Genomic DNA, 14,817 nt, shown 5'->3' on the forward strand with positions numbered 1-14,817 from the left:
TACTGAGTACAACTTTGCATAATTTGGCTGGTGACTGTGTCTTGTTATGTAATTACAGTTTGCTTGATTAAAAACAGAATCTTGGTTCGATGCCATATGTTTTGCTATTGTTTCTTCTCAATAACAATCTTTCCAGAATCAAAAAATAGTCCAATACATTTCCATTACACAAAGTCACAGTAAGAAAAATCCTTTCACAGGTGTATCATTATCGGCACAGTACTAATATAATAAAGGCCAGTAGTGTTATATGGTCTGAAGATCTCACAAACCAACCGTCGTGTGGTAACATATGAATAGTTCAGCTTGGGTGACCTCATTTGATTCTAACTGCCTCTGATGGTGTCTCCAGCGCTGGAAGACACAGCATTAGGCAGAGAATTGTCTTAGACCATGATCTAATGCCCATAAACAAGTATAAGCAATACCCCTGTATTTTTCAAATTATGAATTTGGGAAAAATCTTATAACTGAACAAATAAGGTGTAACGCTAGTTTGTAGGCATACCAAAAATATTCTTACAACAAGTCATCTTCAAGGTTTTAGCTGCTGCATGACAATATACACACATCTTCAGTTTTCAATTACATCTGGGTTGAGAGACCGCAGTTAAAGCATCATTTGCAAATTGTTGCCCACTCTTGATACTGAGTCTTGCCAAAACTGTCCCCTTGATGCTTCAGTTCCTATCTCATTACATTGTTTTTCTAGACTAGTCTGTAAAATATTCCACCTGATTTACCATTAGTCTATTCTTTAGACAATTTACATTATGATCTACGTCAAACATTTTTATTCAAACATTCATAAACTGTATATATATAAACAACGATGTCAGTGAAGGCCAAAGTAATCCACACAAAAATTAAATAAGAGTGTTATTTCTAAATTGAAAATAACTGAGATGTATTTAAAAGTGTGACCATCACACCCCCAAATAGGCAAGTGTATTACAGGCCGCTTTCAGGATTTAGGCGAGCAAACCTGTCCCAGATTGAATCCATCTCAGAATTAATGGTAAGAGCTGGTTAGTCAGCCAGTCTGGATGGTTTTAGGCAATTTTTCACACATCCAACTAGGTGAATACCATGTCAGTACCCATGTGCCACCTCAGATGCAAGCTACACTAACATTTAGAAAACGTTTTCACACTTTAACATGCAATTTACTCCTGATGCAGACAGACTGTGTACACAAATTACATCTTGAGGAGGAGTGGGGGCATCATGTGCTGCATGCAGCCACCAACTGGAACTAACACTGCCAAAACCCATATAACAATGCTGAATCTACAGAGAAACAGGAAAAGGCAAGGAAGAAGATTTAAAAGTTTGACCATAAAAAAAATTATGAAAAGCTTTAAATGTAAGAAAATCAATTGCCACATTGTAGTATGTGTGTTTTGGTGCTACTGTGGCCCCTCAGATGTTAGTAAATGAGTTAAGTGAGACTTAGTGGACTGATGTTCAGCTGAGTTTATGAAGAAGTAATAGTAACGAGATAGGAATTAAGAATGTATACGCTTCTGAGCACAAGAAGTTTTAGGAATTATCTGTATATAGTGGATTGTGCACTGACAAACTGAATAAATGGAAGATGCATACAATTCAATTTTTCATAGATCCTAGACCATGGAGCAAGTTTTTGGCCTAGCCAAATGCAGTCAAATGAAGCAGATAGTATACATGATGTCCCATTTATCTTGCTCACCCAAAATAACTTTTTTCTGATGCATGAAATGAAAAATTGTTTCAACCAGTGTTCTTTGACATCAATGGGTAGTTCTTGGTGAGGGTCTACATTTTCTTTTATACTGACAGGTGTAGGTGATATGGGGTAGAGGCTAAATTTTTTAAATGGAAACATGTACATTTTATTGAAGAACACACACACACACACCCCTTCGCCAAGAGCTATTCAAAAATTTATCACAACATATCATTTTATTCACGAAACTAGTAACTATGGAAACAATAAATAATACATAAACACTCTAATTTAAATATCACATCAGTGCATTTGATTAACTATATCATTTAACCTCTTTGAACATTTTACAGGTCACCAAATTGAATGCAACAGTAGTGCATTGTACAGTAATTGGCTCTTATTATTGTACCGTGCTACACTACAGTGTGTATGACAAAGAAGTAACATGGCCATTTGTAGTAACTTTTACTGTGGTACAACCATTACATTAAAAACAGAACATTTACATAACATGCTCAAAATGGTGACCATTGGCATTCATACATATGGTCACATTGTGGATGAAGGACGCTATCTGTATCATGATACTACTTCCTCTGTGATGGCTGTACAAGCATCAATAATGTGTAGCTACTTGTCCTCTAGTGTTGTTGGAACATTCCGATAGATAGCATCTTTGACTGCTAACCACAGAAAAAAAAAAAAAAAAAAAAACATCCAGCAATGTAAGATCCGGAGATTGGGAATACCAACTAATTGGCCCACAATGTCCAAACCACATACCAGGGTATTTATAGTCCAGAAGTTGTCGTGCTCTTAAGACGTTATGTGCAGGGCATCCATCATGTCGATACTACATTTAACCATCCTCTGATTCAGAGGTACAGCATCCAGGAGAAGAACAGTGCTTTTTAAAAATTCGGCATATTGTCTGCCATTTTGGTTGTCATTTACAAAGAAAGGTCAGGTAATTGTATCTCCAATAATTGCATACCAAAATTAACATTGATGCTCTATTTCTCTGAGCCTTCAGATGGAACAATAATGCATATTTCTCATATTGAATATTCCTTTGTTGGAGAATGACGCCTCATTGGTAAAAAAAAAAAAAAAAAAAACAACATGAGAAGAGAAGAAATTAGAATGTTATTGCTGAGCCCACTGACAAAATTGAACCCTAATGTTGAAGTCATTTCCATGAAGTACCATGAAGTTTCATGGAGTTCTTGATGTAAATGAATGTTATAAGGATGAAATTTATGGTGTTGCAGAATGCTATGTGCAATTGTTTTTGAGATGCCAACTTCATGTTGAATTCACTGTGTGCTGACAAGAGTATTCACAGCTAGAGCAGTGAGCACAGCAACCTAAGCAGCTTTGTATGTTGATGTTCTATGATGATTTCAAGGTCTTGCATTTAAACTTCCCATTTCATATATATGAGAAATGGGACAACCGAACATCCAACAAAAAGGAAATGGATTGTCATGAAATTGTCTGCTGTATGGTAATTGCTCCTCAACAGAATTCCACCTGCCTACAGCAAATTACAGTATAGGTATGTGCAGTAAAATACCGATAATGTTCTCTAACAGTACTGACATTAAAATTCATTTTACCAAATTATTTCCTGTCAATTTACTTTCTCTGTAGGTCAGTGGAATTTCTACCTTATCATGCACGTACATACACAGTGTGTACTACCATCAAGCTGTTGCGAAGTTACTCTGATCCACAACTACACTGGTATGCAGTGTGCTGTATGCTTAAGCAACAACAAATGAGGTGCATGGGGGGAGAGGAGTACCTGTATTACACAAATCTGAAATCATAAACAAAACCATACCTCTATTACAGCATTACAATGGTTATGTAATGTGTACAATCAAGGCAGGAAACAGATCTGTTTCTTCACAACCTGTGTTCTCTTTATTGTTCAGACTGATACATTTTATTGACAAAAATGGTACACTGTGATACATTTCTGAATAGCTCTTTGAGAGGTTATGTGTATTCTTGAATAAAATGTACAAGCTTCCATTTAAAAAATTTAATTTCTACCCTGTATCTCCTACATCTGTGGGGATACATAAAACATATATCCCTAACAAGAACTGCCCAATGATGATAATAAATTTGGTTGAAACAATTTTTTTGTTAAATGCATCCGGAAAAACTTATTTTAGGTGAGCAGGCTAAATGGGATACCCTGTAAATATTACATTAACCCTCAATGGATGTGGCTATGTATAAAGTATGTCAACTACACTCCTGGAAATTGAAATAAGAACACCGTGAATTCATTGTCCCAGGAAGGGGAAACTTTATTGACACATTCCTGGGGTCAGATACATCACATGATCACACTGACAGAACCACAGGCACATAGACACAGGCAACAGAGCATGCACAATGTCAGCAATAGTACAGTGTATATCCACCTTTCGCAGCAATGCAGGCTGCTATTCTCCCATGGAGACGATCGTAGAGATGCTGGATGTAGTCCTGTGGAATGGCTTGCCATGCCATTTCCACCTGGCACCTCAGTTGGACCAGCGTTCGTGCTGGACGTGCAGACCGCGTGAGACAACGCTTCATCCAGTCCCAAACATGCTCAATGGGCGACAGATCTGGAGACCTTGCTGGCCAGGGTAGTTGACTTACACCTTCTAGAGCACGTTGGGTGGCATGGGATACATGCGGACGTGCATTGTCCTGTTGGAACAGTAAGTTCCCTTGCCGGTCTAGGAACGGTAGAACGATGGGTTCGATGACACTTTGGATGTACCGTGCACTATTCAATGTCCCTCGACGATCACCAGTGGTGTACGGCCAGTGTAGGAGATCGCTCCCCACACCATGATGCCGGGTGTTGGCCCTGTGTGCCTCGGTCGTATGCAGTCCTGATTGTGGCGCTCACCTGCACGGCGCCAAACACGCATACGACCATCATTGGCACCAAGGCAGAAGCGACTCATCGCTGAAGACGACACGTCTCCATTCGTCCCTCCATTCACGCCTGTCGCGACACCACTGGAGGCGGGCTGCACAATGTTGGGGCGTGAGCGGAAGACCGCCTAACGGTGTGCGGGACCGTAGCCCAGCTTCATGGAGACGGTTGCGAATGGTCCTCGTCGATACCCCAGGAGCAACAGTGTCCCTAATTTGCTGGGAAGTGGCGGTGCGGTCCCCTACGGCACTGCGTAGGATCCTACGGTCTTGGCGTGCATCCGTGCGTCGCTGCGGTCCGGTCCCAGGTCGACGGGCACGTGCACCTTCTGCCGACCACTGGCGACAACATCGATGTACTGTGGAAACCTCACGCCCCACGTGTTGAGCAATTCGGCGGTACGTCCACCCGGCCTCCCGCATGCCCACTATACGCCCTCGCTCAAAGTCCGTCAACTGCACATACGGTTCACGTCCATGCTGTCGCGGCATGCTACCAGTGTTAAAGACTGCGATGGAGCTCCGTATGCCACGGCAAACTGGCTGACACTGACAGCGGCGGTGCACAAATGCTGCGCAGCTAGCGCCATTCGACGGCCAACACCGCGGTTCCTGGTGTGTCCGCTGTGCCGTGCGTGTGATCATTGCTTGTACAGCCCTCTCGCAGTGTCCGGAGCAAGTATGGTGGGTCTGACACACCGGTGTCAATGTGTTCTTTTTTTCCATTTCCAGGAGTGTATAAATAAAATTTTTTATCACAATTGTGAGGCCATACCTATTCTTTCATTATTATTTCAGCTAACCCAGTAATAAATTGTGCTTTCACATGTCCAAGCAAGCAGTAGTAATATAAAATAGTGAGTTAGGTGAGGAAAAAAATGTGGTGTCACCGCCAGACACCACACTTGCTAGGTGGTAGCCTTTAAATTGGCCGTGGTCCGTTAGTACACGTCAGACCCACGTCTCACCACTATCAGTGATTGCAGACCGAGCGCCGCCACACGGCAGGTCTAGAGAGACTTCCTAGCACTCGCCACAGTTGTACAGCCAACTTTGCTAGTGATGGTTCACTGACAAATTACGCTCTCATTTGCCGAGATGATAGTTAGCATAGCCTTCAGCTACGTCACTTGCTACGACCTAGCAAGGCGCCATTACCAGTTATTATTGATGCTGTAAAACATGTACCGTCAAGAGCGATGTTCATCATTAATGGATTAAAGTTAAGTATTCCACCAGCTACATCCGTTTTTTCTAAATTCTAATTTCCATGTCCTGTTCCAGACCTCACGCCAGCCTGAGTGAGCTAAAACGCGTGCCTTTCGGCTTCCTCTAGTAACCTGGTGTTGGCTCACCTGCCAACCACAACATTGGCGACGAGGCAAAACCACGTTCTTAACTATACTGCCCTGATTTACTTGTGTAATGGCTTCGCCACCATCTCCAGATGTACTGTCCAAATTTTATCGCTTACAGAATCAGCAGACACAGGCCTTACTGGATGCCCTTTGACAGCTCTTCCAGGGTCAACGTGCAATGCAGAACGACGCGGCAGTCACCGCTCCACCGCTAATGCAGCCACAACATTCAGTTGCACCACCTTTTTGTCCTTTTGATACTGCACTGGAAAGCTGGACGGAGTGGTCATGCCAATTTGGATTCCATCTCGCCGCCTACAGAATTCAAGGTAACGAGCGGCAGCCATTTTTGTTGTCTTCGGTCGGCGTACAAACATACCGTGTGATAGTCAAATTATTTCCCCGACGCGACGTAGCAACTCTGTCCTACGATGAAATTTTGTCTGCATTAGATGCATATTTCAAAGAATCAGTCAATGTAGTTGCCAAACGGTATACCTTCTTTCGTACAAAATGTACGGCAGGTTAGACTAATCGGGAGTGGGTTGCAACCTCGCAAGGCCTTACTAGGGATTGTGCTTTTGAGTGTCAATGTGGACTCCCTTATTCAGATACTATGGTGCGTGATGCAATTGCACATAATGTTTCTGATGTTTGCATAAGGGAACAGATTTTGAAACTAGTCAATCCCTCCCTTCAGCAAGTGATGGACATATTGGATTGGCAGGACACACTTGACTTTGCTCAGGAATCATTTGAAACTTTGCCATCCATGTCAGGTTAACCGGCCTGCCGGGCAAGCTGCACGGAACAGTAAACAGCCGCTTCCGCCAGGCTCTCAGCCACGTGTACCGTGCCAGCAAGCAAATGCAGTGCTAAAATCATGCCTGCAGTGTGCTACTAGACATTCGCATGAGAATTGCCCGTCACACCAAGCTATTTGCTTTTACTGTAATAAAAAAGGACATGTTCAATGTGTTTGTCAGAAAAAGCTCAGATCAGAAACTCTAAATCATTCCAGGCTCTTTGCTTCACGCCGGAATCGGAATAGAACCAAGGATACTGAGGCTTGCGAAACTTTGCCCATGGAAATTCATATAGTCCATTCCACTCCGCCCAGTGCCACTCTCTCTAACAGTGACTGTGTTCGTGCCACAAATAGTGTGCGTCAACATCGCCGGAACTCCCGTCAAGTCGCAAGTGATTTTGTACCAGTGTCAGTTCACGTTGCACCAGACAGTCGCTCTTGTCAGCAGGACAATAAACTTTTTGTGGACTTGGACATTAATGGCAAAGGGATACTGTTCCAGCTCGATACCGGAGCTGCAGTTTCTCTGATCAATCATGACACGTACAAACAGCTGGGCACACCTCCGTTGCGTGCCGCAACTGTTAAGTTAACTAGCTATTCAGGTCAAGAGATCCCTGTGTTAGGACAGTGCAGCCTTCTTGCAACATACAAGGGACCAACAAAACTTGTGTCATTTTACGTCCTTTGTTCTTCTTCTGCAGTGAACTTGTTTGGTTTCGATTTATTTCAGTTGTTTAACTTGTCTATAGTAAATCAGGTCCTATCAGTGAACCAGACTGTGCCTTCAGACAGTGTTTCTCGTCTATGTGAAGAATTTGCAGACATTTTTGCACCGGGCCTCGGTTGCGCTAAGAACTATAAAGCATATTTGGAACTGAAAGTAAACGCGCAACCGAAATTTTTCAGAGCGTGCAATGTTCCCCACGCATTGCGTGATGAGGTCGCAAAAACATTACACGATTTGGAATCACAAGGTGTAATTGAATGTGTGCATGCTTCTCTCTGGGCATCATCCTTAGTAATTTTGCCAAAACCTTCGGGAAAATTTAGACTTTGTGTGGACTTCGGACTTCAAGGCAACAGTGAATCCACAACTAGTGACTGCAACTTTTCCTTTACCCTGCCCGGAAGATCTTTTTGACAAACTGTGCTCAGGTAAATATTTTTCGATGTTGGACCTAGCAAATGCGTACTTGCAAATACCGGTGGATGACTAATTCCAGCGCGTTTTGGTGGTTAACACACATCTTGGTTTGTATCGATTCAAACGACTGCCATTCGAGTGTGCATCCACCCCTGCATTGTTTCAGCAATATCTACAAACTGTTTGTGCGTTGGTCCCTACTGCAGCAAACTATCTGGACGATATTGTGATCTCCAGAAAGACAGAAGAAGAACATTTAGCCGATCACAGAACATTATTTCAGGTCTTGCGACAAAATGGTCTTCGCTTGCAAAAGGACAAATGTGTGCTTTTTGCTCGTGACTTGCCCTACCTGGGACATGTACTCAATGCCCAAGGCATACATCCCAGTCCCGAGCACCTCCGTGCCATACAAGACTTGCCTTCGCCACAGAATTTGAAGCAGCTACAGAGTGTGCTGGGAAAAATTAACTATTATCACAGATATGTGCCACATGCCTCTTCCATTTCAGCTCCGCTTCATCACTTACGCCGTAAAGGTGTTCCGTTTGTCTGGACGACGGAATGCGAATGCGCCTTTCGGCAGTTGAAATCGGCGTTGCTTTCCAATACTTGCCTTACGCCATTCGATCCCCAGAAGCCCCTTTTGTTGATGGTGGATGCGTCGGATTTCAGGATCGGTGCTGTGCTTGCGCACAAAGATTGATTGAACGATCGCCCTATTGCCTTTGCGTCCAAATTGCTCTCGTCTGCACAAAGAAATTATTCACAGATCGAGAAATGGTTCAAATGGCTCTGAGCACTATGGGACTCAACTGCTGTGGTCGTAAGTCCCCTAGAACTTAGAACTACTTAAACCCAACTAACCTAAGGACATCACGCACATCCATGTCCGAGGCAGGATTCAAACCTGCGACCGTAGCGGTCGTGCGGTTCCAGACTGTAGCGCCTTTAACCGCTCGGCCACTTCGGCCGGCTACAGATCGAGAAAGAACCATTGGCTCTCGTATTTGGTGTTACAAAGTTTCATGATTTCTTGTACGGTCGTCACTTCATCATCACAGACCACAAACCTTTCACATCGCTTTTTCATCCGACCAAGCCTGTACCTCCATGTACAGCGCAGAAATTCATTCGCTGGTCTATTTTCCTCTCACAGTACCGCTATGATATCTTGTATCGGTCCACTGCTAAGCACGGAAACGCTGATGCGTTGTCCCATTTGCCTGTTGCTGAGGATAGACCATTCAATTCCTCCGAACTTGCTTGCACGTTCATTGATTCGGAAACCAATGATGTGGTTGAATTGTTTCCGATTGATTTTCGTCATGTAGCTACAGCCACAGCTGCCGACCCTGTCCTTGCTACCATTTTGCGTTTTGTTGCTACGCAATGGCCCTTGTCAAAGTCACGGATTGGGGATCCGTTGGTTCGCCGTTTTTTTCCTCACCAGGAGAGACTTTTTGTACGACGTGGTGTTTTGCTGTTGCGTTCTGATAATGATCAGTCCAGAGTCATGGTCCCACATTCCTTACAGTCCTCTGTTTTACAGCTTGCTCATCAGCACTGTACTTGTTTCGGAATCGATGCCGCGATTATGAATATGTGGTCTTCTTGCATGGTGTGTGCCGAACAACAATCAGCACCACCATGGAAATTCTTTGCATGGCCAAAAGCCACTTCCCTTTGGCAACACTTACACATCGATTTTGCTGGTCCATTCTGGAATGCTCGATGGTTGGTTGTGGTAGATTCATTCAGTAATTTTTCTTTTGTTGTCCGGATATCTTCCACGACGTCATCTGCCACCATCCAAGTGTTATCTGCTATCTTTTGCATTGAAGGTCTTCCACAGACTATTGTTTCCAACAATGGCCCACAATTCATGTCCGCAGAATTTCAGTCATTCTGCAAGGCCAATGGTATTCAACATCTGACGTCCGCGCCGTTTTCGCCACAGTCAAACGGTGCCGCTGAACGATTGGTCAGGACTTTCAAGTCACAGATGTTGAAGTTGAAAGAGTCGCATTCTTGGAAGGACCTGTTATTGCTCTTTTTGTCCTCATATTGCTCTCCACCCCGAGATGGTCGCTCGCCGGCCGAGTTGCTCCATGGTCGCCCTCATCGAACCTTTATGTCTTTACTACATCTGCCGCATCAGGTTACTGTGCAGCGGCAGATGCCTGCTTTTGCCCCAGGCGACATTTTCTACTACCACCACTATCGACGTTCACGGCGTTGGCTCGAAGGGTGCATTCTTCGCTGCCTCAGCCGCGCTATGTATCTGGTTTTGGGGGCCTCTGGTGAGGTGCGTCGGCATCTCAATCAGCTGCGCCTCTGTCGTCGCACGGGATCTGCCGCTCCCCTTCTGCTTTCGGCGATGGTGCCATCCGGTCAGTGCCCTGGGGACCCATCTACTGGCTCGCCTCGGCCTCAGGTGTTACCGATGCTGCCTTCCATTTTGCCCCATGGTGAAGCGCTGCCGCCACCTGTTCTCCCTCCGGCGACGCCCGCAGTGGACGCATCGCTGCAACTGCTGGGCGTCTCCCTGGGTCACGCGCTGCCGATCGCTTCCCGTTACCAGTTGTCCTCCAACATGAAACTCTTGCCTGCTCCGGACTGTATGTCGTGTTCACCCGTCGGGTGCCCCGGCCCGATGGAGGTCGACCCTTTGCCCCTCCTGTCTCTCTGCGGGCACATACACCGCATGTTGGTGTGCACCCTGGAGCAGGTTTTCAGGCGTTTCCTAGCTCCCCGCGGTCCGAATGGCAGGGTGCGGGTGGCACAGCCTCGCCTGTTGTTAGGCTCCCCACCTTGTCGCATACGTCAACATGGGGTCCTCCCCATGGCGGGCGGAAGCCTTACGCCACAACCATCCGCCGATTTGTGGGGAAGGAATGTGGTGTCACTATCAGACACCACACTTGCTAGGTAGTAGCCTTTAAATCGGCCACGGTCCATTAGTATATGTCGGACCCGCATGTCACCACTATCAGTGATTGCAGACCGAGCGCCGCCACACGGCAGGTCTAGAGAGACTTCCTAGCACTCACCCGAGTTGTACAACCAACTTTGCTAGCAATAGTTCACTGACAAAATATGCTCTCATTTGCCGGGACGATAGTTAGCATAGCCTTCAGCTACGTCATTTACTACGACCTAGCAAGGTGCCATTACCAGTTACTATTGATACTGAATCATGTACCGTCAAGAGCGACGTTCGCCATTAATGGATTAAAGTTAAGTATTCCACCAGCTACATCCGTTTTTTCTAAATTGGAATTTCCTTGTCCTGTTCCAGACCACACGCCAGCCTGCGTGAGCTAAAACGCATGCCTTTCGGTTTCCTCTAGTAACCTGGTGTATGAGTTGTGCAAGAAAATGGTTATGAGCTAGCAGCACAATCCTATTATGGAGCAGCTGTACATGAGATAATTAGTAATCGAATAAGCAGTTGGCTGGGATCTGATGCAACTGCACTGTTTAATGCTTCATGTGGTCATTACCATGGGATAATAACTGTCCACGGCAACAGTAATGCAATGTTGAGTTTATTTCATTATTATTTAATTAAACAGTGTTTTAGCTCATACTATATAAGTTTATTTTATCACTGTTTATTTGGACTAAGACTAAACTTTGCTTTGTACCTTGGTAACAATTGCAGCTATTCTTTACATGTGTACAAAATATATTGTGCACCCACTTGTGTTATGGAAAACATCACACCTGCTTGAGGGTTAAGTTTGTGTGTGTCATCTCTTCAGTCAGGAAAGAGAACTAAAAAAATTCAGTTGCAAACAAACATAAATCACTTAAGCAATTGTCAATGGAAATTAGCACCAATTTATGTCGCCCCAGTAAGACAGACAAAAAAAAAAGATGAATGAAATACCAGTTTTTAATTTCAGATTTAAAACATTGATATTTCTCCTTTTTTTAATGAATAAAGACAAACTAAGATGTCATCAAGCCAGAAGAAGATTGTAATAGTCAGAAAGTAGTCATACCTAGGGAAGTTAAAACTTTTTAATAACACAATCACTCCATAAGTTTCATCTGTCACTGGTGTAAACAATGATTGCTGCAGTAAATGTAATTAATCTCTATCAGTTGTTTATTCATAGGTGGAATATTTGCTGACATTGATACAAACTATCAGAGAATTCTATTTCAATTGTCCCATCATCCTTAATTAAGGAAGCATCAGCTTTTTTTCTGAATAGCAGCTTCCTTTCTAGTTTACTAACAAGAGGAGGCCTCAATGTTTGGAATGCAGATTTACTGCTTACTTTGTACACTCTTAGTACTCCATTAGGACAGCAAAATGTGGAAGCAGTAGCGCGTACTTCTCAAGCGTTATTGAGAAAATCTCAAGATAATTTCGGTTGTCAAATATATACTCCTGTGTGTGGCCATTTTTACCATGAAGCGCCGGCAGCCAAGTGGTTAGTGTTAAAGCCCCATAATCTCTGGGTCACTGGATGAAGTCCTGCTAGTCAGTTTTTCTTTTTTTATTTGTAACACAGTCATTTTCTTTACTATTTATATTACAATTGATGTAATGGAAAAAAATACGTGTAATCTGATGATCTTTTATTAAATTTACAATGTTATTTGGCAGTCTACAAATTTTTATTATCACAAATGATATAATGTTCATAACTACCAAATAGTAAATGACCGAACGCATAAAGTGGTACTGAAAATGTATGCTTGTCCGTATCTTCAAAATTGTTCGTATTTAATTGAAAGAGAATGAGAAACTGCTTCTCGTGAAAACACTATTAAAATACACTCTATACTGCATGACCAATGATCGGCACCAATATTTAAGGAAATGCTGCATTATGCATGGTTTGCTTCCAAATTATTGACTGAAAGAGAGGTTTTTGAAAATGTTAATGAGGTTTGTTTTCCCATGGAAAACCTCAAAAGACCTTGCATGTGTGGAAACATAGCATTTATTCAATGCAGCTGGTGCCGTTTAACTTTGTTTTTCATGTTTTTATGAAAAATACCATTCCGCAACTTTTATTCGCAATGTCGAAAGTGACAATTAACTGTACATCTTTCGAAAGCTGTCTGTGCCGCTCAAAACTTGGAGGTAACAAGTCATTTTGGGCTCCTTCCAGGTATAAAGGATTTCTCAAATCACAGACAAGAATACATTTTCAGTATCACTTTGCGTTTGGCCGTTTAATAGTCGTTAGTTATGAATAGTATATTATTTGTGATGATAAAAATTTGTAGACTGCCAAATAACATTGTAAATTTAATAAGAGTTCATCCAATTACACATATTTTTCCCATTACATCAACTGTAATATAAATGGTAAAGAAAATGACTGTTAGAAATAAAAAAACTGACAACCGGGACTCAATCCAGCGACCCAGCGATTACGGGGCTTTAATGCTAACCACTCGGCTGCCACTCGGCGCTTCATGGTAAAAATGGCCACCACAGTTGTATATCTTTGACAACTGAAATTATCTTGCAATTTTCTGAATAATGCTTGAGAAGTACATGCTACTGCTTACACATTTTGTTGTCCTCGTGGAGTACTACGAGTGTACGAAGTTTGCAGCAAATCTGCGTTCCAAATGTCGTGGCTCCCCTTGTAAGTTAAACAACAATAGGGTCAGATACATCATTTGAGAATACTGTCAAACTTAAGACCTTGAGTGATGTAATAAATCTGGTTGTGGCAATTAGTTCTGAATGTTCATAGTGAGTCCAATGCAATAAATTTATAACTGTTTTCTGAAACAGTGATATGCAGTAAAACATTAAAACCTGTGGGCATTCATAACTTATTCTACACAAGGTGAGTGTTAAAGAAACAGAAAAAAGGAACTTCTGTTTGAAACTTCAAACTAAGAGCTCTTTCCACACAGATACTAACAATTTTGAGATTATGTGCCAGAACTTTAGATTTAGCTACGATGTATCACAAGACTTTTGGTAATTCAAACACAAATTTGATGACTGAGATTTAATTCTTTCAAAGTTAGTGTACATCTCATTCCCCATTAACTTAGACGCAGTACGCTAATAATTTTTTTTTTCTTTAAATGAAGACTCCAATCCCATTTTTGGAACTTCTGGTCTGTCATTAATGGATGAAAACTATTGAACATTCACAAACCTGTATGTCATGCAATTCAATACTTTCTTGGGAGCAGCTGCTGTCTTGTGATGATGAACTTTCATCAGAGAAGGTACGCTTTCTGGTGCATCTCCTCTGCAAAACCAAATGAGATAATTGAGTTTAGTGACTTGTCTCTTCAAAAGATCACTAACAGTTTTTGAGTGAACAAATTTGGGTATACAAACATGCAAATGTTTTATCACCTTATCACTCAGAAATTATGGTACATCATTTATTTGAGGTCTATCACTAGCTAAAGGATTACTCTAGACTGATCCATGCATTACAGTTTTCAGCTTTAAATACAAACAATGAAATGTTGATTTTGAGCTGTAATTTTCTTCAAACGTGTCCAACTAGAGATGAGAATATACATGACAATATATAGAGGAGTGTGGCAGAGGCAGTGGCAGTGGCACAGTTACCAGGCCAAAGTGGAAGCTCATAAACCTATACATAACAAGCAATAATAGCATGAACACTATCAATACAAGTAAGATTCACAGTCTTAAATCAAGTAATGCTATGTTATCAGTAAAGCAGTTTGGCAGCTATGTTTAGTGGGCAGCAGGAATAGCAATGAACACCAGGTGATGGGCTCAAGCCATGGTGGTGGTTTATGACAGCAGCACTATGCCACAGTGCACATCTATCATAGATAATGTGGCCTCTTCCATCTAGCCAGTGATGCA

At 42.6% G+C, this 14,817-nt stretch overlaps 1 protein-coding gene across 1 annotated transcript in view; it reads right to left on the bottom strand.

Moving 5' to 3' along the window:
• Positions 1-14,186, bottom strand: part of LOC126188390 (uncharacterized) — a 135,374-nt gene extending 121,188 nt beyond the window's left edge. Inside the window, exon 1 of the mRNA XM_049929991.1 lies at positions 14,123-14,186. The gene's annotated coding sequence lies outside the window, so the exon portion shown is untranslated. The remainder of the gene's footprint in view (positions 1-14,122) is intronic.
• Between the last annotated feature and the right edge of the window lie 631 nt (positions 14,187-14,817).

This window comes from Schistocerca cancellata, chromosome 5 (assembly GCF_023864275.1).
Source record: "Schistocerca cancellata isolate TAMUIC-IGC-003103 chromosome 5, iqSchCanc2.1, whole genome shotgun sequence".
Taxonomy (NCBI): domain Eukaryota; kingdom Metazoa; phylum Arthropoda; class Insecta; order Orthoptera; family Acrididae; genus Schistocerca; species Schistocerca cancellata.